The sequence below is a fragment of the Rhea pennata genome, chromosome 9 (genome assembly GCF_028389875.1).
Source record: "Rhea pennata isolate bPtePen1 chromosome 9, bPtePen1.pri, whole genome shotgun sequence".
NCBI classification, from domain to species: Eukaryota; Metazoa; Chordata; class Aves; order Rheiformes; family Rheidae; genus Rhea; species Rhea pennata.
The window spans coordinates 22,144,644-22,169,535 of record NC_084671.1 but is presented as its reverse complement, the minus strand read 5'-3'; the positions used below and the strand labels follow the sequence as shown (position 1 = coordinate 22,169,535).

Below are 24,892 nucleotides of genomic sequence, written 5' to 3'. Positions count from 1 at the left end.
ACTAAGAAAGAAAGATTGGTTGGAAATGTGAAGTCTGGGAGCAGCCTTGACTGCCCTGACAATGAGATAGTAGAGTTCAGGATCCTGTGAGGAAGAAGAGGGCAATACACAGAATCGCAACTCTGGACTTCAGGAGACTAAATTTTGGCCTCTTTAGAGACCTGCTTAGAGGAATCCCACTGATTAGGGGCCTAGAGGGAAGTGGGGGGGGAGGTCTAAGAGAGCTGGTAAATATTCAAGCATCACTTCCTCCAAGCTCAAGAGCAGTGCATCCCTATGAATAAGAAGTCAAGTAATTGGGGTAGGAGACCTGCATGGCTGAACAAAGGACTCCTGGCAAAACTCAAACAGAAGAAGGAAGTATACAGAACACAGAAAAAGGCATAGGCCACTTGGGAGAAATACAGGAGCACTGTCAGAGTACATAGGGATGTGATGAGGAAGTCTAAAGCCCATTTGGAATTAAATCTAGCAAGGGATGTCAAGGATAACGGAGGCCTCAGCAAGTATGAAGACGATACAAAACTTGGAGGAGTAGTGGATACACCAAAAGGCTGTGCCGCCATTCAGAGAGACCTGGACAGGCTAGAGAACTGGACAGAGAGGAACCTCATGAAGTTCAACAAGGGCAAGTGCAGGGTCCTGCACCTAGGAAAGTATAACCTCATGCACCAGTACGGGTTGGGGGCTGACCTGCTGGAAATCAGCTTGGCAGAGAAGGATCTGGGAATCCTGGTGGACAAGTTTATCATGAGCCAGCAACATACTCTTGTACCCAAGAAAGCCAATGGTATCCTGGGGTGCAGAACAGAGGGTGCTTCCTCTACTCAGCCATGGTGAGGCCATATCTGGAGTACTGTGTCCAGTTCTGGGCTCCTCAGTACAAGAGAGACATGGAGCTACTGGAGAGTCCAGCACAGAGCTACAAAAATGACTGGAGGACTGGAGCATCTCTCTTACAGAGAAAAGGCTGTGAGAGCTGGGCCTGTCCAGCCCGGAGAAGAGAAGACTGAAAGGGGATCTTATCAACATCTACAAATACATTAACGGAGAGTCAAGAGGATGGGGCCAGACTCTTCAGTGATGATAAGCAACAGGACAAGAGGCAACAGGCACAAACTGAAACACAGGAAGTTCCATCTGAATATAAGGGAAAAATTCTTTCCTGCAAGGGTGACAGAGCACTGGAATAGGTTGTCCAGAGAGGTTGTAGCGTCTCCTTCCTTAGAGATATTTAAAATCCATCTGGACACGATGTTATGCAATGTGCTCCAGGTGATCCTGCTTGAGCAGGGGGTTTGCACTAGATGATCTCCAGAGGCCTCTTCCAACCTCAACTGCTCTGTGATTCTGTGGACAGTAGCTCTTCTTAATTAATCACAGGACTCCTGTAGACTTACCAGACTCTACGAAAAATGCTCCGTTTTCACAGTGCCTGTCTGTATGTTTTGCAGTCACTGGATGAGTCAAGTTCTTAGCCTTTACACCATTTATGAAAAGGAATTCACTAGTGTTCTAAGATTTGCAATGCTCTTTGAACAGCCAGAATACTTCTGTCTTTTTGTTTTGCTTTTAAGCCTTGTGCGGTTTAATTCTCCGCTGAATTGAAGCAGCAGCATATAAGCAATACCTGTCAGACGCTCTCACTGTTGGTGGGCCAGAAGCAAACACATCTGACGCAGCAGCTGAAGGCAGCCTATTAGAAACAGTTCCTGATCTGACCTGGATGGCTTCAATACCTCCAACAGCACTGCCAAACTCCAGTGATAAAAACATTGTGCCTCTGGGCAAACACAACAGCCACCAGTTGAAGCCATCCACCCCCCTGCAGCACGCTGAATGGCTGCTGCAGCAGCAATGCTTACGAAAGGCTGGCCCAGGCGAACTGCTGGCTATCCGTGGGATGGGAGCCACAGCCGCGCTCCAGGCTCAGGCCTGGCTTTCAGTTCAGGGCTGTTGGGAAAGAGGGGAGGGCAGGTTTGGAGGGAGCCCAGCCATTGTACTTGCACAAACATGCAGGAGATGAATACACAAGTTTGACTCTGAACAAAAGCATATTCTTTTGTTTAATAGGAAAATAGCCTTACACAATCACACCATCTGCAGCCCTCTCAACCTTGCCCCCTTAACTATTTCAGTCAGTAGCCATCATCATCCATCCTGACAGAATGGTGGTGGGCTCAATGATAACTACATTCCTACAAAGGAGGCAGCTGGGGAGACCACGAACATCTTAGAAGTGACCAAACTGAGGATTAGGTTGGAGTGCGAGCTCATATCTTACCATACACCAAGGAATTCAGAAGAAAATGAGCTCATTTAAATGTTGTAGCTGCACACAAAGCACCCTAAAGACTTGAAGTCAAGTTAGCTACAAGATACAAATTCAGAAAACAATGCTTCGTTAGTCCTGCTGCTTCTGGAATGACTTGTTTTACAGAACAGAAGTAAATAGACTTGATATTTCTCAAGGAAGTACCATCACAAACTTAGATATGTGGGCAGTTTCACATTTCCCAGGTGAGGTGGCAAGTCAAGTTACATACAGCTTTAGACCTCTAACAAAAAGGCAAAACAACTTCCTCTTAAACCTTAAAAAAAAAAAAGTGCACACATTTTTAAGCAACAGCAGTGAACTTCATCTTTCTGTCTCAAACACACGCCTCTGCTGAAGTCCATCTGTCAGCAGAGAACAACTGCAGAGGCAAATGAGAATGAGAAAATAATAGCCTGGAACAAGGAGCCCAAGCTCTAAGCAACTAAATTGGTCTTATACACATAAAAAGTTCTATATTTTAAAGAATAGCATTTTCACTTGTGTTTGCTATTAGTATAGGAAATGGAGTATTCAATAATGCAGGAAAGGCTGGGAAAGGAAATAAACTCACAGTTAATGAGTTAAATATTTACAGCCAGTTTGTTCCCCACTACAAGAAATGTGGGGCTCCTCCTGATAGCACCATAGGGTTGGAAAATCCAAACTAGATCTTTTAGAGGTAAAGGCTAAGTGGAACGTTCCTTTCTGGATCTTTCGTTTTGCTACAGCTAGAGTAAGGAGAAAAGGTCTTTTCAAACAAACTGTTTTACAGAGAGAAAATGTATCCCTACTACTCAGACTCTTTCTCCCCAGTGTTAAAACCAAAAGGCCTCAAACTAAGGAAAGACATATGAACGAAGTTGTTACTTTAAGGAACATTTACATTGCTTTTCCTGCTGACATAACAGTGTACATCCTCAAAGGATTTCATGTTACAAGCACCAACAATTCCCAATATTTTTGACCATGAGAAAGGACTTAAATAATAATACACACACCTAACAACACACCACCATACAAACCTTAATAAAGGTATGGATACAAATAAATCTGCTTTGCACATAGAGGAGTCTCAACACAGAATATGATCAATGTGAAGGTTAAAGAAAAGTATCTGTCTAGATAGTGGACTTCCAGGAGGTTTAATTTTCTTGAAGCATTCTTGAAAATTGACATATACTTTTCCCACAAATGTTGTGCAGACACTTACATTACTACTAGAATCATGGGATCAAGACCAGTTGGGTATCTTCATATTTTACATTAACTCTCAATCTCTTACAGTTTACAGTGGAAACAGATTAAGAACAGAAAAGAGCCAAGTTTGAAGAAAAATAATTTACATGATATGGATGTTAAATGACTCCATTAATTAAAACGCAGAATTTTATGAATACTTCTAATTGCCTGAGAAAACTCTCTCACGAACAGGTATCTTCCTCCACAGTGAGAAGATAGGTGAAAAATAGATGTTCTCAGATCCCCTGCGTATCTTCCTCAGTAAAGGACTTTCCATTACAACCCCAGTCTTTTCTACAGTCTCCCTGACCCTCCATCCTTTCCGCTCCTCCTTCCACTGCATACCACATCATCAGCTTTTTAAATACTGGGAAGGCTCTCTAGTAAGCCACATGTGCCTTGCTTATCATGCCACATGTGCCTTGCTTATCATGCAACCTTACTGATGGACATCAGTCTGCTTGGATTTTTAAAAACAGTTCTGTCCTAATAGCTTAAATATCCAAAAAGACTATTATAATTAGGCAAGATCACTTTACAGAAGCTAACCAGCTTTCACTAGTCATCCTGACACAAGACTGAAACCAAACTGAAAAATTAGAAAAACAAAACCAAACGGTCCCATAACAAAAGGAAAGACCTAACTTGTTTGTCTTTTGAGTTTTTGTTCTTCTTCTTCTCCTTAGGTGTTAAGGCTTTGGCTCTGCCCCAGCCTTCAGAGTTCCTTTCCACTTGATTCTCTTGACCTCACTCCAGAGGCCTCATCGTTACATTAATCTCCAGTGGACACTGCTTCTATTTTCTCCATAGGTGATGGTCCCATTCAATTCCCAAAAGGCCACTTGTTTCCAAATTATAAAGGTAGCTACAAATATTAATCAGATCCCACAGATAGGATTCACCTGACTAAATTCAGATTCGGCAATATAGATGAGCTCAGCATTGGGATAAAATTAAGGCCTATAAATGCCCATTTTTCAATGAACACAAAACAGATCTTGTCTAAAGTTAAAAGGGAGAAAGAAGAGGAAAGAATTCATGTCATATCCCCCCAAAACCGTTTGTTCCCCTCATAATCTGCATAGAGAAAGGAGAATAAACTGAGGCACATACAACGAGCACAGACAATACTGTGACTTTCTTCCTATGCTTGAGTATCATTTTAAGATGTTTATCTCTGACTCCAGAGCAGGCTTTTAAGAATAGTACAGCCAACCTGGCATTGCTGAAATGAAAAAGATCACAGAAGCACGCTCAGCCACCACCTTTCACCAAGTAGCAGTTCAATCCCAATCTACAGGCTCGCCAGTAATTATCAAAGCAATATGTCATGCCTTTTGATCAGCATGATATAATCAAGGGAAGGGGGGAAAAAAGATGGTACTAGCACCAAAGTCTTCTCTAAAATTCTTGTGAGAAAAAAAAAATAAACAGACTTATAAACACAGATCTCAGTTTTGGAAGTTACTGCATGGATTCAGTGACAACCTATGTGAGACATTGTAACTTCTACTATTGCATAAATACCTGTATTTATTCAGAAAACTGTTCAAAATAATCTGTGGCCATTTACCTGTAGAACTGAGGGCACAGTCCAGCTGCATAGGCAAGTCAGCATCAGATGGAATAATCTATAATTTGCAAGCCAAAACTTTGTTGCGCTAGCAACTGAAAACATGAGAGAAAAACATTTTGAGCTCCAGCCTTCCACAATATCCAGAAATTAATTCTAGGTCTGCACTGAAGTGGTTACTAAAGGGTCCCAAGTGTTTCCTAGTTCTATCAGGGCCTCCTATATGTTATATCGGAGCTGGATCTACCTCAGACTGCTCTGCTGTGCTCTGACAAAGAGGATCTACTCCAGCATGTCCTCACCAGAAGGAGGAAGACACTCGTGCGAAAAGCACAGAGGGACCTACAGGAATCCCATGCTACCATCTAACTTCCCAAGCTGTCCCACTGCAAAGACAAACCCTTTGGGTAGGAAAGCTGATGTACTTTGTAAGGATACCGAGACAACCAGGAAATTTGGTCATACTCCAAAGTGGTCCCTGAGAGTGATTCTCTTGTTTGGAAACTATTACGTTAATACAAGGATAAGAAGAATAAAAGAGCAGCTGCTTCATTGGCAACTGCAGGAGGAAGAGTGCTTGCTGACCCGTGCCACAACTGCAGCTACCCAAGGGCAATGAGAAAAGGAGCCTTCAAATGCTGTAACTGGAACACAGTACAAACAGCTTTCTTGGTGAACGAATCCCATGTATAAAACCTTCTGAGCTGCTGCTTTGACTAGAGTCTATCATAGGTATGCTACCTACCTGGTGAGCTCTGAATGCCACCCACTGGTACCTGAGCCAGGTGCTACCAACCCATATGAGAAGCAGAGTAAAAGGCAAAGAGGAAAAAACAGCATGCTCTTCTCTCTTAAGGGAGAACTCACAATGATGTAAGCATTCAATATTAATAAATAAAATAAGGTAGTCGGTCTCCACCGGATTGCACTGTACAGAAATCACTATGATTTATGACTTCAGTCTAGATCCAATTGCACAGAAAAAAGAAAAGCCTCTCTCTATGTGCCTCTCATACTAAGCACATACCATCTCTTGCCTGTGCAAAACATAGGAACAACCAAGACTGCTGCTTTACATAGACAAAATATTAAACAAATTAATTCCTAAGGCTGTGGGAAAACACTCTTTGGGAGAGCTTCCAAATCATAAATTCTGTTCATCTAAGCTAAATTGCTTGATCAAGTTAATTGAAGGAATCAAAAAAGCATCTGGAGAAGAACGCATTCACCAGCCATTCTCTTGCCATGCCTGATTTTCTGCTACTTTTTCTGGGGTGGGGGAAGAAGAGGGGTGGATTCTTATTACAAGGTCTAAGCTTGGGAAATGAAAGGCAGTAATAGATGTCATCGATAGCTCAGCGAAAAAAAAAAAAAAATGTAATCTGAAAGACAGTGTCCCTAGAGCTCAGCTCCAGGCGGCAGCCCGGTGCAGGTTCCCCGCGGCACGGCCGCGCAGCGGCAGGCCTGCGCGAGGGGAAGGCAGGCAGGCAGGCTGCCCCCTCACCGCGGCCTCCCCCCAGCGGCTCACTGCACCGAGCGGCTCGCAGCAGCTCCAACAGGTCCGCTTGGGCACCTTGCCTGTGAAATGCATTTTCACTACTCGTTTAGTTTGTTACATCCACACCTTACAGTACGTGGCTACGAAAATGTTATCACACAGGTGAACTGCTGTCACCTTCCTTCTCTCTACCTATGTATTTTGCTTCAAATATCATTAATATAAATTTTTAAAAACTTAAGAATGATGAGTATATGTTCCACACTCTCATGCTTAATAAATCTTGTTATATTTAAACCTCAAAGGTTAAGACACAACACATGCTACAGCAAATCCTTCCCAAGCAGATTTTCACATCTTTGGTAAATGGTCATTCCACTTACGGCACAGGATTTTAGTCTACACAAGTCATCCATGAAGTGCATGCAGGATTTTCTAGACTTCTCAGAAGGGTTAGGTCAGCACTGCCCAAAGCACAAAGGAGCTTCTTTACTCAGCACTACGATCATTTTAAGTAATCATCAGCCCCTCTTCACTATTTGCTTTTGAATAAGAAAGATAGAAAAAACACACTCTTTATCTTGCAACATCAAAACACACAGATCACAGAAACACTTGGTGAATGACCAGCACAGTGGAAGCGACAATATCACTGCAGTGTTTCCCAGAAGTTAACAGCCTCAGAGAGCAGCAATGCTGAACGCCACCAAAGCTCTAATTGCTGCTACAACCTAGGCGTAACACTGTCCCGCAACAGCGCGCTCAAAACGCGGTTGGGATGGCAGCAGGGGGTTGTCTTTTACACACTTTGATGCACCGTGATCTTTACTTCAAACAGCTTCTGTTATCTCTGACGCACTCGACAATGGTTTTCAACATCAAAGGGAAAATTAATGTTTTGGCTTAAACCACATGGCAATTTCTGAAAGCGAGATGCCGTAACCGCATGCTGGACACTAGCTTGGCCGTGGCTTCCCCCACGGCAAGGCCACGGCTACTGGGCTCCGCAGAGAGGTGCTGCGCTGAAGAACGGAAAGAAGCCATCAAAGCCCAGAAAGGCTCCAGTAAAGTATCACAAGCCATTTTGCCCACAGAATCCAAATAGTTACAAAACCCAGAATTTAGTTCATCAGAGCAGACCCATAGGCACAAAGGGCCGGCTACGGCTCCCTTCCACGCACCGGCTAAGGCACTAAGCCTGCGCACGCGAACCAGCTGCAGCTCCAGAGCATTACTACTGCCTTCAAAAACGTTCAGCACATTCTAATACCACAAAATCTGGTCCTAACTTTAAGTCCAGGCAGACTGAGGATAAATTTTGGTGAAAAGATACTCAATTCTTCATGAAAATGTATCACACCAAAGTCTGAAAAAATATCTACAAGTAAGCCTTTTTAAAGCCTAAGTAGGAATAAGCTTTGAAGATAACCAAACAAATGGAGAAGTTCTATTCTAATACTTCTTTCTGTAGCTCAACTATGTCTCTCAGCCAGAAAAATAAACCCTAACACCTAAATGACACATAAATACTAGGTTTTATTAACTCTTAAATCCCCAATTAACTGTATTGATTTTTGAGATCATTCTAATTTAAGCCTGGAAATCTCACAATGAAGTCAAATATAAGAATACTTTTACAGATACACTGCAAAATTATATGTAATTACATCACAGAGCAAGGAACACTAGTAGGAACAAATCAATATTTGAACTCATTTTAAAGTAACCATTTGCTTAAAAAAGTTATAATGATTCTCCTGTCAAACATGTGACAAAAATTAATTAAAAACATAACAGAGCTTATTCTGGAAATGCAGTTTAAAATATTTAACTCAGAAGATAAAAAATTAAAAAGAAAAAGCATCAATATAAGGTCCTGGATTAGGCCCAAGCTGACTTTAAGAAAGATTTCTTGATTTAAGAATTATTTTAATTTGGTTAATAACTTATAAAATAACTAAAGCTCTAAATTCAAAACTCTCTTTATCCTACACTCAATCCAATTACTTCATAGTCTACGCGGAGGTTGGACTGCCAGAGTTTGCTGACGTGAGGTAACAGCAGTCACTGGCAAAATTGTGCATTTATTGTTTATCTGTTCGTGCGGCTTCATTTTAAGTTATTTTCTTCAACTAGCAAATGAACTCAAAGTCTGGGGAACAGTTCAGTCTTTAGTGATAACAAGGGCCAGCTTTCACCCAAGCCAAACTCTGGCCTTCCTTGGTCAAGCTGGGTTCAGGCCGGCCAGCAGTGTTCTGGGAATTCTGCTCTCTCCGGATTCATAAAGAGCCACTGGAAGATAGGATCTACCAGTTTAGAAGTATTTGACTTTTTTGAATGGATTGCATTTTTAGGTTCATTCAGGAAAGAAAAAAGAAAAAAAAAAAACAGAATTAGGAAGGATGACTCTCACTGAAGAAGCACTATGTCAGGGTTAAAAATGAACATGAAATAACAAAAATCACACATTTTGCTGGAGAACATGAGATATACCTGTTGATTTAAGCACATGGATCATCTGTCCTTTCCTAACAGTTCCTTCACTACTCCCAACAGGAAAGAAGAAAATCTCAAAATGACAGCCAATGTATTCATGCTTTCAAATGCTCTGTTTCTACGGCAGGTACACAAACACTGCCAGATCTCTATTAATCAAAAATGCCATGATAGCATGCAATTTGCTCACATGAGTTAAAAAAATTTGTCAAATTTACACTAAACATAGGTGTTCATCGTAAATACAGTCATATTACAGATTAACAAAATTACAAACCCCACAGACTGTATCAATCAGTTGCAGATTAATAAATACCAAGTGAAACATGTATTAAATTATACTTTCAATGAATCTTGCAGCTTACTCTAGTCCAGCTAGGCTGTCTCATGTTTAATATGTCTTTATTCGCATTACAATCATCAGATAACTACAGTTGGAAAATACTGATGAACTAATAGTATGTTTTTCTCTTTAAAACTATTTATAATGTAGTAGAAAGGAAATTAAGAAACATTGTCATCCCTGCAATTACCATGCAAGGAATTCTGTGAACTGCACTTTCTCAGTATAAATAAAATACACAGCCAATGTAACTACTTTATGCAGTAAAAGTTTTCTAACGAATGACATCCAATATCCATCACTGAAATTGCATCCCTTCACTGGAGGGAATTTATTTCTGTGTCCACTAAAGAAAAGGTAGAGGAGAAGTGGCTAAAATTAAATGACAATTGATTTTCTAAATCTCCTGGCAGTTTTGAAAAATTCCACCTTTCTCTGCAGGTCTAGAACTATGCAAGTGCTCTCAGATAATTAACTATCCCTTGAAAAGCAATTCTAAATTAACACACTGATTTATCAAAAGCAGAGTTTTTTGAATATTTAAAAAGGCTACTGAATTTTTAAAAAACGGTAATGACATTGTTCAGACTAATGAATATTGCAACCTAATCGTAAAGAAGAAGAAAAATAATAATCATATGGGGTTGCTGCTGCTAGCTGTAAAAAGAGCTTAAATCGTGTCTAGCTACCAGCCCCACATTTCCCCCTCACAAAGAGCTTTGCTGTATTCAAGTACCAAGCAGGAAAACAAGAGAAGAAACACAAAAATAAAATGCAAGTTCTCTCTCCACTCCTCACTTACAACCCTTTACTGAAGACTAAAGATAGAGGAGATCCTGTCTTTTTAGTCTACCTCTAGAAGGTAGAACAGCTACCCCCCCCCCCAAAAAAAGAGACGTTTCTGGAAGCAGAGCTGTTTCAGTTCAGACCCAGCTCAGATCCCAGGGCACCCGTCCAGTTCTGCAGGAATTAAATCCTCATTCTTTTGACAAGACTATACTGAGGTGGGGAATATTATTTCTCTCAAAATCACTTTGCAAGATCTTCTCCAGGAACTATTAACACTGAAAGAGCTGACCCAGTCTAACAAGCACACACGTGCACTCTAGATTTTGGTGACAGAATAAAATAGAAAAGGCAATATTAGAACTAGCTTTTGGAAATACATATATTTAAGTGAAGAAAGCAAAGAAAGCAAACTCCGCTAAAGAGTTTGTTGTATGAAAGAATTAGCTTTGCTGCCAGCTCAAAGATGAATTTCATACTTGGCCACGCTTTGTGCCGCACACTAAAGCTTACTGGTCACTTCAGCCTCTGGCAAATCCTCAGAGATAAAGTTGCTAAGTCACCCACATTTCCCAGTGCAACACAAGAAAATCAGTCACCTGACATTTGCACCCATACTGCAAGTATGGGCAGGATTAGTCTATGAGCTCCAACCCAAAGAGCCAGGAAATAAGCAGAGAGAAGCAAAAATATTTGTACAAAATATTGCTCAGCATTGGCCTAAGCTCAAGTGACTTTAGTACAAACAGATTTAGGTCAGAGCTGAGAACCTGTGATAAATCCATCCATGGTTAGTCTAGGCACTTTATTTCTTACTATAGGCAGAAATCAGCTATAAACTCTCGTGTGCTTTTTTTGCCATGGACAAAACACAGCTCATTAAATGCATGTTAATTTTTCTCATTTCAGTAGTTACACAAATTAGGAGCAGCACTGCATCTGATCCTGAGACAGATGAAGACATTCATTTAAAAGAAAAAGACACCTACCCCTCCAAATTACCTGCGTGCATGTGTGTGTCAATTTAAATAGCCCAGTATTATCCTTCACTAATTTTTTTTTTTTTTTTTTTTTTTTTTTTTTTTTTTTTTTTTTTGGTCAGCAAGGAGCCAAAGGAGAGGCAGAAGTACTGGATTCCACTTTAGAAACATGCCAGGTGTTACAGACTTCAGAATGTAAATCCTCTTTTCTCTTGCTCTTGTTACAAGATCTTCAGTTGGTTTTCAGTGCCTGTATTGAGAGCTTGAGCTCGACCCTCCATCCCCTGTGGGCATGCCCGGTTTCTAATAGGGCCACGTAGCCAAAATGAGAGCTGTAAGGTTTTAATCAAATATTGCTAGTAAAATTCCAACTTTAGTTCTCAGTTTGAAGTCACAGCAGCCCTCAGGCACTGCTCCGTCCTATGCAGCGCTGCTCCCTAAACATAAGCCTTGGTCCCATACCCTCCTCTTCAGCGCATTTTTCCACTCTGCCACCTAGACTGTCAGAGCATCCTGTTTCTTTTAAGCTTAATTTCAAAATTAAATCTCTCTAGGGCAAGGATTTTTTCTCAAGTATAGGACAACCCTGATTATGCCGTCAGCTCTCTGTAAACAAACAATTTAATCACCATAAAATCTAACAGACTATGGGCTGCAGAGCAATACAAGGCGATTCCCTGACCTCACGCTCTGGTGTGACGACATCATCTCAGACGAGATTCCGACAGCTCCCAGGCACCAATCCCAGCATTTCAGCTACTACTTTTACCCTAGAGACAGTACATGTCACATATACAGACGTCTTCAAGCAACAGTAACTTTGACAGCTTAACCATGCAACTTTCTTAAAGCAAAGGACAACAGTTGATTGCTCGTTATTAGTAAATTCTGGATTCAGCCTTGGTGGAGTAGGGAGTGCACCCCAGTGCGCTCGTCGGATACAGTCCACCAGCTGTCCTAGTGATCCATGTGCATCTTTCCAAAGTAAAAAACAAACAAGTAATAAATCCAGCCTCCCCCAAGCAAACAAGCAACTCTTCCCAAAACACAAACATAAACTGCAGAAAGTAAAAAAGTTTGAAGGTATAAACTAGAGCAGCCAAAAAATGCATGATGCATTGACATTTTATCCCACAGCACAACAGCGTATCAGCTGAGTTATGAGTAGCCTAAATTGTATTTTTAAAAGGGCAGGTTAAGACATGCTAGAAGGATGTGTGCGTGTTGCAGGAAATGACACAGATCCCCCAGCATGTATACAATCACATGAAGAATAAGGGTGGGCGAAGGAGCTATCTGATCTGGCAAGTTTCAATCCAGAGCAAATGTTTATTTTCAAACAATAAGTCTAACAACAGTAATTTACAGAAATATAAGCAAATATTTGCAACCTTGCAAATACTAAGTTTTGACTAAAAAACATTGGTTAATCTTCCTTTGGGCAGCCTTAACCATTGCCTTTATCACAGAAAGTGGATCTATATTGGCTTAAGTAGTACTTTAAGACCCCAGGACAACATGTGTGGCCTACATTTCCATTAGCCTCAAGTTGTGTACTTTATTAACATAGCTCAGCGAGACTAAACTAAATTAGCTGTGTCAATCTAAACAGAGTTTTGCCAGCGTGGATTCTTTCACAACCCAGCAGACATGAGTCAAGGTTTGCTTCCTGCACCACAAAATGAAGCCCGGCATCCCACAGAACGCCAGCCATCGCGACCCTCTCAGGCGGCTCTTCTTTGGCTGTAAGCCAGGACTTCTGAAGTTCAGCAAAATTTGTCAAACCACTATCCTGGAAAACCTGGTAATGTGAAAACACTTCTAGAATTCCTTTATATTTACTTTCTATTAAGAAGAAAATTGCATTTATCCTCACAAGCAGAGGGAAGAGATGGAAGTGAACAGGAACATTGCTCTACATTATCACTATTCAAGCTGGGATTTACAGCACCTAGGAGCACCTTGAAAGCCTCAAATTTGCTCTGAAGCGGTGTTGCCATAGCACAGAAAGATGCAAATAAAGGATGGCAGGGCAGCAGTAGCAAGCATGCAAGCAGGCTGAAGAGAAAGAGACAAATAAAACCCAGCATGACTTACAGAATTTGAACCTGGTGAAGACACCCCTCTGTCCTCTTTTTCCTCAGCTGGGAAGAATTACCAAGATAGGACTGCTGTGTATTTAACATGTTGCTGCTAATCACTTTAAATGAGCATTTTTTTTTAACTACAAACATCTCAGAAAAACCATACTCTGCCTCCCTCTTCAATTGCTGTCCCTCAAATGTGTAAGCAAAAAGGCCCCTAAAGTATAAGTCACCAGCTCTCTGAATTAAAAAACAGCTTAAAGTAACCATCTCGCGGAATCCTGTTGTATGGCACCAACTGGAATTGATGAAAAACATTTTTCTTCCTCACAAACCGAGGAGAGTTACCCACCCACAGAAGAGGGGCAAACAGTAATCGTGAAGGAAAATGAGACAAAAATAGCTTGCTCAATTTTCCTTGGTACATGGAAAATCCATTACAATAATTTTACACAACCACACAACGAAGCCTGACAAATTAATGAGCTGCTGCATGTGCAGTCGCAGGAGAGACGGCCTGGTGTTCAGAATTCCTATACTACACAAAACACAAACCATAAAGATGATTGTAATTTGGTCAAACCAAAAAAAAAAAAAAAAAAAAAGATCAGGTGTTCTTGTCCCCTCAGGAAGCAAGATATCTGACTGGCATTTCTACGCAAAGGCAGAACACAACACCCTTTAAAGGCTGCTTGCAAAACCATGCCATCGCTGTGTTATAGCAAAGCCCCGCAGCTTGCTGAGCAGGAAGTCTGGCGTTACAAAGCTGGTTGAATATTTGCAAAGACAAACACGGGTCAGGAGAGCACACTAGTGCTGGGCCGAGAGCACAGGATTAAAGCGAATACAGGTTCTCCAAGCATAACAGCGCCAGTATGTACTTTTAGAGCAACACCCACATGAGGGCCTCAGCAAGGCACGGAGCCGTAAAGTTTGATAATCCTCGTGACGTAGGGAAGAGCCAGCCCTGCCTTCAGCCCTGGCAGGGCCACTGAGGCACAGTGCGGTCGTCCAAGGTCATCCAGATCAGCGGGCGGCATGGCACTGGGGCATAGTAGCTACTAAAAAGCACACTTGCATTACCAGTGCCAGTTATAAAACTTCTGATGGTTTTTAAGAGAATGTAGAGCATCTGGCATTATTCTGTCAGCAGCACCAAATAAATCTAATGGCAATTTGATATTCGTGCCCCTGACAGACTGCTTTAGTTACAGCAACAACATTAAAAATGTAGCATCCTTTGAAATATGCTGCACAAGTCAGACACAAGTTTCAACCGCAAGCGTGATGAGCAGCCCTGGGAGCTGTTTTCTTCCCCCGGGAATAAGCTTTTCTCCAACGTGGTGACATCTTATCAGGGATCATTTCTGTCACCAAAGGCAAACAAAGTACTGAAATTATCAGTCGTGACTGAAGTGCTGAAGGGCTGAAGCCGATCTCGAACTAGTGACTCAAGGAATAGCTGGTCGCAGCTATATATAGGATGCGCCCCCGCCCCCATCACCCTACACTGCACGTTGTAAACACGAAGAAACAGAAGGGACCTGCGGCCGGCGGGAGATGTGCCCCAGCAGCTTCCCCCGCCGCCCCTTCCCCGAAGCGGGTCCCCTGCGGCGGAGCGGCGCGGAGCGGCGCGGAGCGGAGCCAGCGGGCGGGCCGGGAGGCTTCCGAAGTACCAAGAGGGCAAATTCAGTCAATACCTTTCTTTGTTGAAATTCAAGCCTAGCATACAAATTCGGGCTTCGCTGCTGACAAAGGTTCAGCCTCCCTCTTTCCTTCCTCTGCCCAGGAGATAGTTTAGCATTTCAGATCTGTCTAAACAGTTGAACTGAGGTCTCTTTTTGCTGCCCGAAAAAGCGTCAGCTAAACACTCTTAAAATATGAGCTTATGGCACTCAGGAGGCAGCGGGGTTTGCTTTCATCAGCACGAAGTCAAATAAACTCAGTTTACGAAAGGCACAAGTCTTTAGCTATTTAACATCTAAAAGTACTTCTTTTTTGCAGCTCAGGAAAGTAATTTTACTTTAAAAGATTTCATTAAAAAAACAGAACATTTCAGAAGTTTCTTTCAACGCTATCTTCAAAACCAGCTGTTAAAACACACACACACAAAACCCCAAACCCACACTCACCTCCACACGCTTTTTGTGCAACAAAACACACAGCTGCCGCGAACACAAGAACCCCCATCACAAACTTACCATAAAAAACCCCGCTGCAAATCTGCCGAGCCGGTGCGCGCCGAGAAAGAGCGGCCGGGGCGGCCGGGCGACGCGAACCGCGAGCAGCCCAACTCAGAAATAGAAGTAGCGGTGCCGGGCGGCAGCGACCGCGCCGGCGGCGGAGCCGCGGCAGCCGCGAGCCAAGGCGGCCGCTGCCCCGGGAGGCGGCACCCGAGCGGCGGCCCGGCGCGGGGGAGGCGCTGCGGCCGCGGGAGGCGGGCCGGGGCCGGGGCCGGGGCGGCGCGGAGCTGCGCGGAGCTGCGCGGAGCCGCGAGGGCCGGCGCAGCTGGGACACGCGGCGGCGGCGGCGGCGGGGAGCGCGGTGCCCCCTCGCGAAAGCCGATGCCGCTGATCTCATCGCCGCGGATTACTAATCCAGTGACCGGGGAATTAACAACAGATGGCGACGCCCCTTCCCCCGCGCCGTGCGAGCCCGGCGGCGGCGGCGGCCGCGAGCCCCCCGCCCGCGGCGGCGGCCGCTCGGCGGCGCCGGGGCGGGCGCGGAGGCCGCGGCAGCAGGGGAGCGGCGGCGGCCGCCGGCTGCGCGGGGGGCGCAGGCGGGCGGGCTGCGCGCTGCGCGCAGCGGGGGGGGGGGCGCGGGGCCGCGGGCTGCGCGCTGCGGGGCGGCTCGGGGCCGCGGGCGGGCTGCGCGCTGCGGGGCGGCTCAGGGCCGCGGGCGGCCGCCGCTGCTCCCCGCGCCCCCTGGGCTGCCCCCAGCGCGGACTTGGAGCCGCCGCGATCCTGCGCTGCAGAACTTTTCTCACCCAAACGCAGGCAAGAGCCGCACCCTCCATGCCACCCTCTCGTTCATATCGCTAATACCACCCTGAAATTCCCTGTTTTGTAATCCTAATCACCTCCGTTCTAAATCCCCCGACTCCAGAAACATCACTGTAGTTTTACACAGATGTGGCATTTTCCCTCTGCCACGTGCAGTGCTTGAGACGTTTTGTATCAGGTTTTCTCGCACCATCTATGCATTTCCCACCTCGAAGCTAGATTTATTACAGGGATGGGACCAATGCAGATTAACCTCTCACAGACTTTCATGCACTCCTTAAAGTTAACTACCGAATGTCTCTTGTAGTGTAAGACAATGAAAATGCAGAGTTGGAAACCTTAGCATTTTTCCCATTAGTATTTTTCCTCAAGTTCTGCTGTTCTACCCCTACTTCATATTTTTGGGGATGGAGATTTTTTTTAGCTCTTTCTTGGTGATACTTACTCCTACGTTCTTTTTATTTATGTTAGTGAAATCCTCAGAGAGACTTTCAGCAAGTTCAAAGAGAGAAACCAGCCGAGATAAATACGCATGTGTACACCATAAAGATTAGCGAGAGGGGATTCCCCCGTTCCTTAGCGCTAACATTTCTGTGGGTCTTCAGTGCTGACATCCTCAGTACACGTGGCAGGTTTCACACAAACAGTGCGGGTGGCAAAAGTGTAAGAAAATGACAGTGCCTTCTGCGGGAGCTCGATGGTACATCCAGCCTCACGCACGCCAGCACTGCTACTACAATATTTTGGAAAACAGTATTAAACTTAAGTTCCCCCTCCAGGCCCTGAACACACACCTCACTGGCCTCCCAGTTTCTGGGATAACCAGCAGAAATGCAGGGAACAGAACACAAAGGGATGAGTGGGAGTTTTCTATAAGCAGTGAACATCTTTAAGCCTAGAAAGCCTTTCTACTGCTTCATGTTCCCTCAGCCAGTCTTTTTCTGGTTTATATATATATATATATATATACACACACACACACACACATATATGTATATAAATTTTTATATAATTTATATATATATATATGCAGCCATGGAAACTTTGAAATGAGCAGCCTGTGTTCTTTACTAATGGACAAGCTACTGAATTTAAGTCCTAAGGATTTCTTAGATTCAAATACTATACAATACATATTCCAAGGCTCTCATTTTTGAGAGAAGCCCCAGGATGGGCAATGCTTGAACACAGAAAGAAGGGGCCTTGAAGAATGCTTTGTTTTCTTTTCCTCATTTTTTATCAGACTTACTTACACTCTTTCACAATGCAGCAGGGTCTCAAAACACTTTTTCTGGCACTGAGGAGTCTGTTTTTCAGTGTAAGACGGGATATGTGGCCCTTCATGTCTGTGCCAAGCTTGATACAAAAAGAAGAGAACTTGGAAGACTTCTTATATGGTTTGTAATACTAATTCTACAAAAGAAGACTGAAGAAATCACATTAGAAGTCAACTTTTGCATCCTTTCAGATAGGTTTGGACACCTAGGTCTGAAAATCAAACAATGCAGAGATCAATCAGGCAGCACAGAGTTTTGGGAACACACTTCATGTGCAAATGGGAGAACACTTGAGGGCGTAAAAGGTGTCACTTTGATTAATGAGGGCTAGCACATGCTATCGGTATATGGATGAGAATGTATACACCTCTCCATATGTCTCATTAAAAGACTAGGGAACAATCAGGTTTTAAAATATTGACACATTTTTAAAAGACTTAAGACGTGATATGGATATGACAGGTTCTTTTTAGTTCATCTTATACGGTAACTGGGGAGGTGAGGAAGTAGTTTAGATTTGTAATAACAACATAATGAACCTTCAGTATAAACTCTGATGCAGACATCAACAAAAACAAGCATTTGATTCAGTTTCTGGAGCTGCACAACAGAAAGGGCAGAACACAGCAAACACTACAGTCTTTAAGTCACATAGACCTTCTGAATTATTCAGCTTTCCCAAATCTTCCACTTGTCTGATTTACCTCACAAAATAAAAATCACATTCAGAAAGGTAAGCTAAGAAAAACATACATTTCTCAATCTTACCGAGAAACACCACTGTTAGGTAAGCAAGCGAGAAATCTTTTGCATCTGTTTGAAATTGCTGGGCAGACACTGCAGGGTAAAACTGAAATGCCACTGCCTCCCATGAAAGAGTAAAAGTGCAAGAAATCTGCAGTTAAGAAAAGAGCATGAGGAGAAAGACAGCTCATCTAGATGAGAGAGAGCAACAGCTTGTTTCCTACTTATATCACTCATGAGAATCACAGTTTGAAGTTAAATAGTTTGAAGTAAATAGTTTGACGTTTGGAAGAGTGAAAAGAGCGAATGTATCAACTTCATTCTTCTCATAGGTGCTAATCTTCACAGTAAAGTTCCATGTTTACAGCATGATGAACCCGGATCCACTCTCAGCTCCCCTCAAAACTAGCTAGGAACCTTTCCTGACACAATAGCTAGGAAATTTCTTGACACACACACATACGTATCAAGTCCTGAGTCCTGACCCTAAAATCTAAGTAATGAATCAATGTGCTCCTCTTTTACCCACTTTATTTCTGTGTGTTGCTGTGTTCAGGCTGGGAATGTCTACTCTGTTCTTTAGAAACGGGCATGAGCGGCTCTGCTGACCGTACCGGCTGCCTGGCCCTACAGCTGCACAGCCTTCAGGTCAGAGCTGCCTCACATCCGGCTGTCTCGGAGAAGGGGCACAATGAGCTTGCAGCTAAAGGCCATTTAGCCACTATTTCTATATCCTCCCCGTAATCCTTCCTGTCTGGATGCAGGCCGGAGTGCAGGCGTGGGTTTTGGGCAAGCTCCGGAGCAGGGCAGAGGGGAGAGGTGAGTGAGGCCGCACAACCTCCTCAGTAGAACGAGCAGTGTAAACAGAGCCATGCTCATGCGTGTCATGGGACTCAAGTCCTCCATCACGTCCCATAATGCTTTGTAACCATATTGGTTGTCCTAGCAGACGGACAAGCCAGGTACCTTGGTGTCACCTGTTAGACAGCAGTACAGGATTTTTAAGTAGGTGAGCTGCAGGCTAATGAAATGAATTCTAATGCAAATCTCTGTCTTCATGGATTTTAGATATCCACATAAAAAGACATTTGTTTAGATAACTTTGACTGAAGTTATCTAAAAAGTTCACTAAATTCCTACATAACGTGTTTAAATCTTTAAAGTACTCCAGTACTGCTTCCATGAACGCTGAACTGTAACACCACATTTGTATCAAAGGATCCAGAAAAACACAGAAGCGTACACCTTCCTCTGACCATTCAAAGTGTGATCTGGAGACAGCAGCCATGTGAGCTTCTCAACATGAATGTTCTTCACTCTACCCTGGCAATGTTACTTGTAACAGTGAATTTGAACTTTACAATTGGTACTCAGAGTCTACCAAAACCACTAACCTGGAAGCTAGCATACACGCGTCCCTTAATGAATGCAGAAATTGTAAAACGAAGACAAAGATCTTCAGCTCTCACGGGTCATTGGGCAGAAGTCAGTTTGCTTTCTTAGAGTAGATCCCTGAATTCAATGTCAGCTACAACCACAATGACGAAAACGCTCCAAGATTAGGAAATTAGCACTTGCATAAATGTTTCACTAGTTCAAAGATTGTCGAAAAAGAATAAAGATTCTGCATACCCCATTTGAGAAATACAGATGACATTCAGAAATGCTTAACGTCTCAGAAATAGCTTATTTTAAAATGTCAGAGGTCTATCCAAAAGCAGAGATAACCATACATGCTACTACATACTTCATATATTGTAACATTGTCAGGTCTCTCCCCTAAGCACATCAGATAAGAAGAAAAATACTGTCAGACTGTGCACAATATTCACAGATAAGAGGAAAGCAGCTCAGCTGCCTTTGTGTTTTGTTCATGTGTTCATCAGTCTCAAGGACTGTGTAGGTTTCAGCTGTCCAAAGAAAGCTCTTTTCTCTGTGGAACTGGTATTCAAGTCTTCTCTTCATGCCAAATTTAGCTGGACGTAGGCACCCTGACTTTCTGTCAACACAGAAGCAAAACAGTCCAAGGTTTCGGGGAAGATTTTTCTTAAATACCGTAATAACTACTTGTCCTGTGTTAGCTATAAACAAGTAAAATTCAGAAAACGCAATCTATTGATAAACAATTGCAGTAGTTTTAATAATACCAAAACCAATCCAGAATTCATTAGACTTGTTTATTTTGGGTTCTGCAAGATCTAATGGCCAAATTAGTAGTTAAATTCCAACAGAGAAACCACTGTCCAAAAATGATCTCTGAGGAGGCACTTTCTCTTGGGAAGTCCAGAAAACGTATTCCTCCACAGACCTCTTCAATCCACTACGAAGAGGTGTTTTCTTAGAACTTGCTTTGAAAGTAATTAAACCCTTTAAAGTCATTACAATTCTACAAACCACACCAGAAATGGACTGGCAGCTAGCTCATATCACAAAATTCTGGTATTGCGGTCTTGGCTTTGAAATCTAATAATGCATGTAATCGTATTTTGCATTAGCTTTAATTTTCAAGTAGTATTACTACGCAGCACTGTCCAGAGCACATTATAGCAATGAAATGCAACTATAAAAAGGCCCATTTCAGAAGAGAAACAAAACACAATATTGTCAGTAGGAACTTCTGTGGATGGATATAGGGTCAAGGATGATAGGTGTCATAGGAACATCTAAAACCAGGTTAGTTTACAACACTGCTGATGCTGCAGTACATAATGTGCCTGTTTTGCAAAAGACTGTGTCACTTGCATTGTTTGGGGAGCAAATGGATCCTCACTAGATCATTTGAGCCTTCTCAACACATCAGTATCCTCTTGACTTGGTTTAGACTCAATCATGACTATTCCAACCTCCCAGATGATTATTAAGTCACTGTGTATTTACTCCATTACACCAGCCACTGCTTATGTGGAGGAAACTCAGATTGGGCATTATTGACACTTTTGATAGTATTAGTCCTTGTCCACTGAACTAGTCAAAAGAAAAAAATATGTCTTTATAAGTGTCTCTGATAGGAAAGCTTTGAGTTTAGAATTAGCAAGAAGTCACTATTACAATCTCTCTTTCTCATTTTTTTTCTTTTAATGTGAACACAACATCCCAAAATAATTGCTTGTGGAAAACCACAAGATCTATGCTTTGGATCCGAGGCACATTGTATGCAAAACCATAGCACATACAGACATCTTACACTTCAGATCAGAAGTGCACCCTTGTATTAAGCCTCTCTGTTACTTAGCTATTCTTTTAAACATTGTCATGAGTAGCTAATACAGGTAGGTATCTCACACAGATTTGCACATGATATATTTTTGGACTTCTCATATACAGTATCCAATAATTTTGACAGATGTAGACTATTTTTTTATTTCAAAATTGCTTTCTTAATCTAGCTAGTGGATAATTTCCACAAGATTTCAAAACAGAAATACCAACTAAGAAGGTAGATGCAAAGACCTTTCTCTTTGAAAAAAACAGAACTTAACCCCGCATCCTGTCTTGCTTCTTCAGGAGATATTCTGTATTTTCCAAAATGTTTAGAAACTATTACACCGTATCAAAGATCTAGGATTTTTTCATACGCTGCCTACCCTATCACTGTGTCCCAGGCTATTCCAGACACTCACCTTTGTTAGGTCTTGCTAATATTCTTGGAACATTAGGTATTTTTAAGAATTTTACTGTTTCACAATCTTACTTTCCATGCTAAAAAACTCTCTGGCAATTACTACTTTCACAAAGAGAAAAACAGTCCTTTTTTTAGCAAAATGCCTCAGAGAGCTATAAAAAAATTACATTAATACATTTTTCATCATGTTAAAAAAGAAAGAAAAAAAAACTTTGTTTTCCCAGCCCTCAAATATTTATGCATGATATAATTTAAGCTTGATTAATGTCTATCTGGACTCTTTTTTTTTGTTCAAATTGATTACCAACATCTGAAACTCTGCTTTTGGGATACGTCACGTATTTCTTCTCCTTGACATAAAGAGCAGAAGGAAGGGAACAGAGTCTTAGAAAGACTTTCAGCTACTGCCTTTGCAATTTCTATGAATAATCTTGCATCTGTAAAATCTTCTTGAAAACACTTGTTTCAGTAAAATTAAATTGGAACGTATTCCAGGCATCAGATACGGCCTGTGTGAATTAAGAACATACAAAAAAAGGTCTTTGTTAGTTGCTTAGCTGTAACAATGTAGACAATATGGATTTTAAAAGATTTTCTGCTAATGCTACCATATTTTCTGGTTTTTAATCTTCAACTTCTGCATTGCCTGTTTTCTCAGCAAACCCAGTAAGTAGTTTTAATTTATTCAGCTCTCTCCCGACAATGATACATATCTTTGGCAATTTTCCCCAGGAGATCTTTTGTTTCTTCAACTTGAAAACATCCATTCACATCAAAAGCAAAGTCAGTACAGTTTATTATCCATTAGACAATTTGAATATGATTCTTCTACTAAAGGCTGTGACTGCAGGCAGCCATCTGGGGTCTGGGCACACAAAAGGCTGTTCGTAAGGGGGCACACACAAAAGCGCCATGGGGATATGGAAGTGTGCACCGGACAAAGGCAACCAACTGTCTTTAGTTTTATGTTTTTTGAGGGTGCCATAAGCATCTAATCAGAGAATTAAACATCCGGGAGGCCATCCTCAGATGGCAGACGCCAGCTCCAGCGAGGACAGATGGTGAGCAAAGGTGAAAGCACACAATATACACGGGCCAGTTTATACAAGCAAGCCATTCTACTCCTCAGTTAAAATGTGTTACTACTCTTGTGACAAGGTATGTTGTGAAGTGAAAAATGTATCATTCTCTTTATGGAACTGTCACAGCTACAAGCCCAGTTTCCAATAACTTATGGCATATGCAGACTTGCTGTTAATATTTTTTTCTAAAGTGCTGCTTGCACCTCTGGGATAACACACACAGTTCACAGGAGGCTGTTAAGGTCTCTGTGAAGAAAAAAGACTTATTGCTATAGAGATACTGGCATATCTGGGTAACTGTCAAGGGGAATCCATCTCACTGATTCTCTTTTATGAAAGAAACTCAAGGTCTGAAAATACAAAGAAAGTAATTTCATCATTTAACTTGACCAAGAAAATACGTCTGTAAACCATTTATTCACTTATTTTTCAATCTAACATGTTATGACTGATTTAGAAGTAGGATTCATAAAGAAACAAGTTGCCCCTGGGCAGAGATTTTTCCTATGGTAATGCATATGCAGTTTACATGATATCAAATATGCCGGGGCATACATCCCACTGCTAAGGAAACTCTGAAAGACTGATTGTACTTTAGTCCATCTTGTACTGTTCCAACATTTCTGAAAAGAGGATAAAATAATTTCACATCAAATTTAAACAGCAAGGATATAGTGACTCTCCAGGCAACAACGCACAACTATCTAAATAAAGAGCTGGATGTCAGCAGGAAAACCGAAAACACTGAGCTATCATAGGCAAGTACAAACCAGAATTAGGCTTCCAATATGACACAAGCTTTGTTAAATTTGTTAAATACTTTCATTACTGCAGGTGCTGTTGTTTAGGAGACGTGAAAAGTCCTATCATTTTTCTTTTGTAATATTTTCTGTTAGAAAAGGAACGGAAGAAAAAATTGCAAATCCCCTTGCATAACAAGGTAGGCAAGGCAATCTTCTCATTAAAAAAAAAAAGAAAAAAAAAAAGACTTCCTTTCTTCCTGTTCCTAAATATATGTAATCTTGAAAGGCTTTGCTTGTTTTGTGGAACATTGCCCAGGCATAGACATGTTCAGTATCTTGGGAAGGTTGTCAGTTGTTCACTTTAGACCCTCTGAAAATTGATCCATGAACAAATACTGGCTCTTTGTGGATTAGCCCATCTGCCTTCCAGATGGGGGAAAAGGTAGTTTAGTAGCAACAGCTGCTCAGACAAGTATAGCAGGTCACAGAAGAATAAGGATGAAGAGTAAGGAAAGAAGAGCTAATATTCGGAAACTATGTGAATTTTGAATGAGACTGAGATCAGCAATTTCTTCTGTGAGAGAAGACACAATGCAAGTTTAAAAAGCAAAAAATAAAAATAAAATCAAATAAAACTATGTTAATTTATTCAATTTGGAAAAGAGGGAAAAGCTATTCATAACTAATATGCAGCCCCCTTTGTCATATGCAATTTGGTCTAAAAGTTCTAAAAGCTCTAGTCCTTGAGACCCAGCATTTCTTTCGCATCTCTATCATAGAGGAGATCCAGCCCTCAAAACTGAAACAGAAAGTGTATGTGCAGTTGGAAACTTGCTTTTCCTCCACCTTGGGAGCTACACACTGAGTCATAAACCTCCAGAGGAAAACTATATAGTCCACTGTTCATATTGATGTAATTAAGAGCTGGGCAGAATTTTCATTAGATCAACCTATTCTCTTAGGAATTGATGCTGCTGTGTTTTTTGCCTCTAAGGTGAGTGTGCTTTCCAAATTTCAGCCTGCATTTAGCTTTGGACAATCTCCAACAGGCTACAAGCACCATCCTAAAGCTAGTTAATAACTTGCGATTCTTTAAATTCACTGAT

The 24,892-nt window shown here is 42.0% G+C and overlaps 1 protein-coding gene across 2 annotated transcripts in view; it reads right to left on the bottom strand.

Annotated features, from left to right (window-relative positions):
• SPSB4 (splA/ryanodine receptor domain and SOCS box containing 4) overlaps positions 1–24,892 on the bottom strand; it is a 159,940-nt gene that overhangs the window by 76,982 nt on the left and 58,066 nt on the right. Inside the window, exon 1 of one of the 2 annotated variants that reach the window (XM_062582793.1) lies at positions 15,518–15,603. The exons of the other annotated variant lie outside the window; for it this stretch is intronic. The gene's annotated coding sequence lies outside the window, so the exon portion shown is untranslated. Of the gene's footprint in view, positions 1–15,517; positions 15,604–24,892 lie in introns of those variants that run through there. 2 annotated transcript variants of the gene reach the window in all.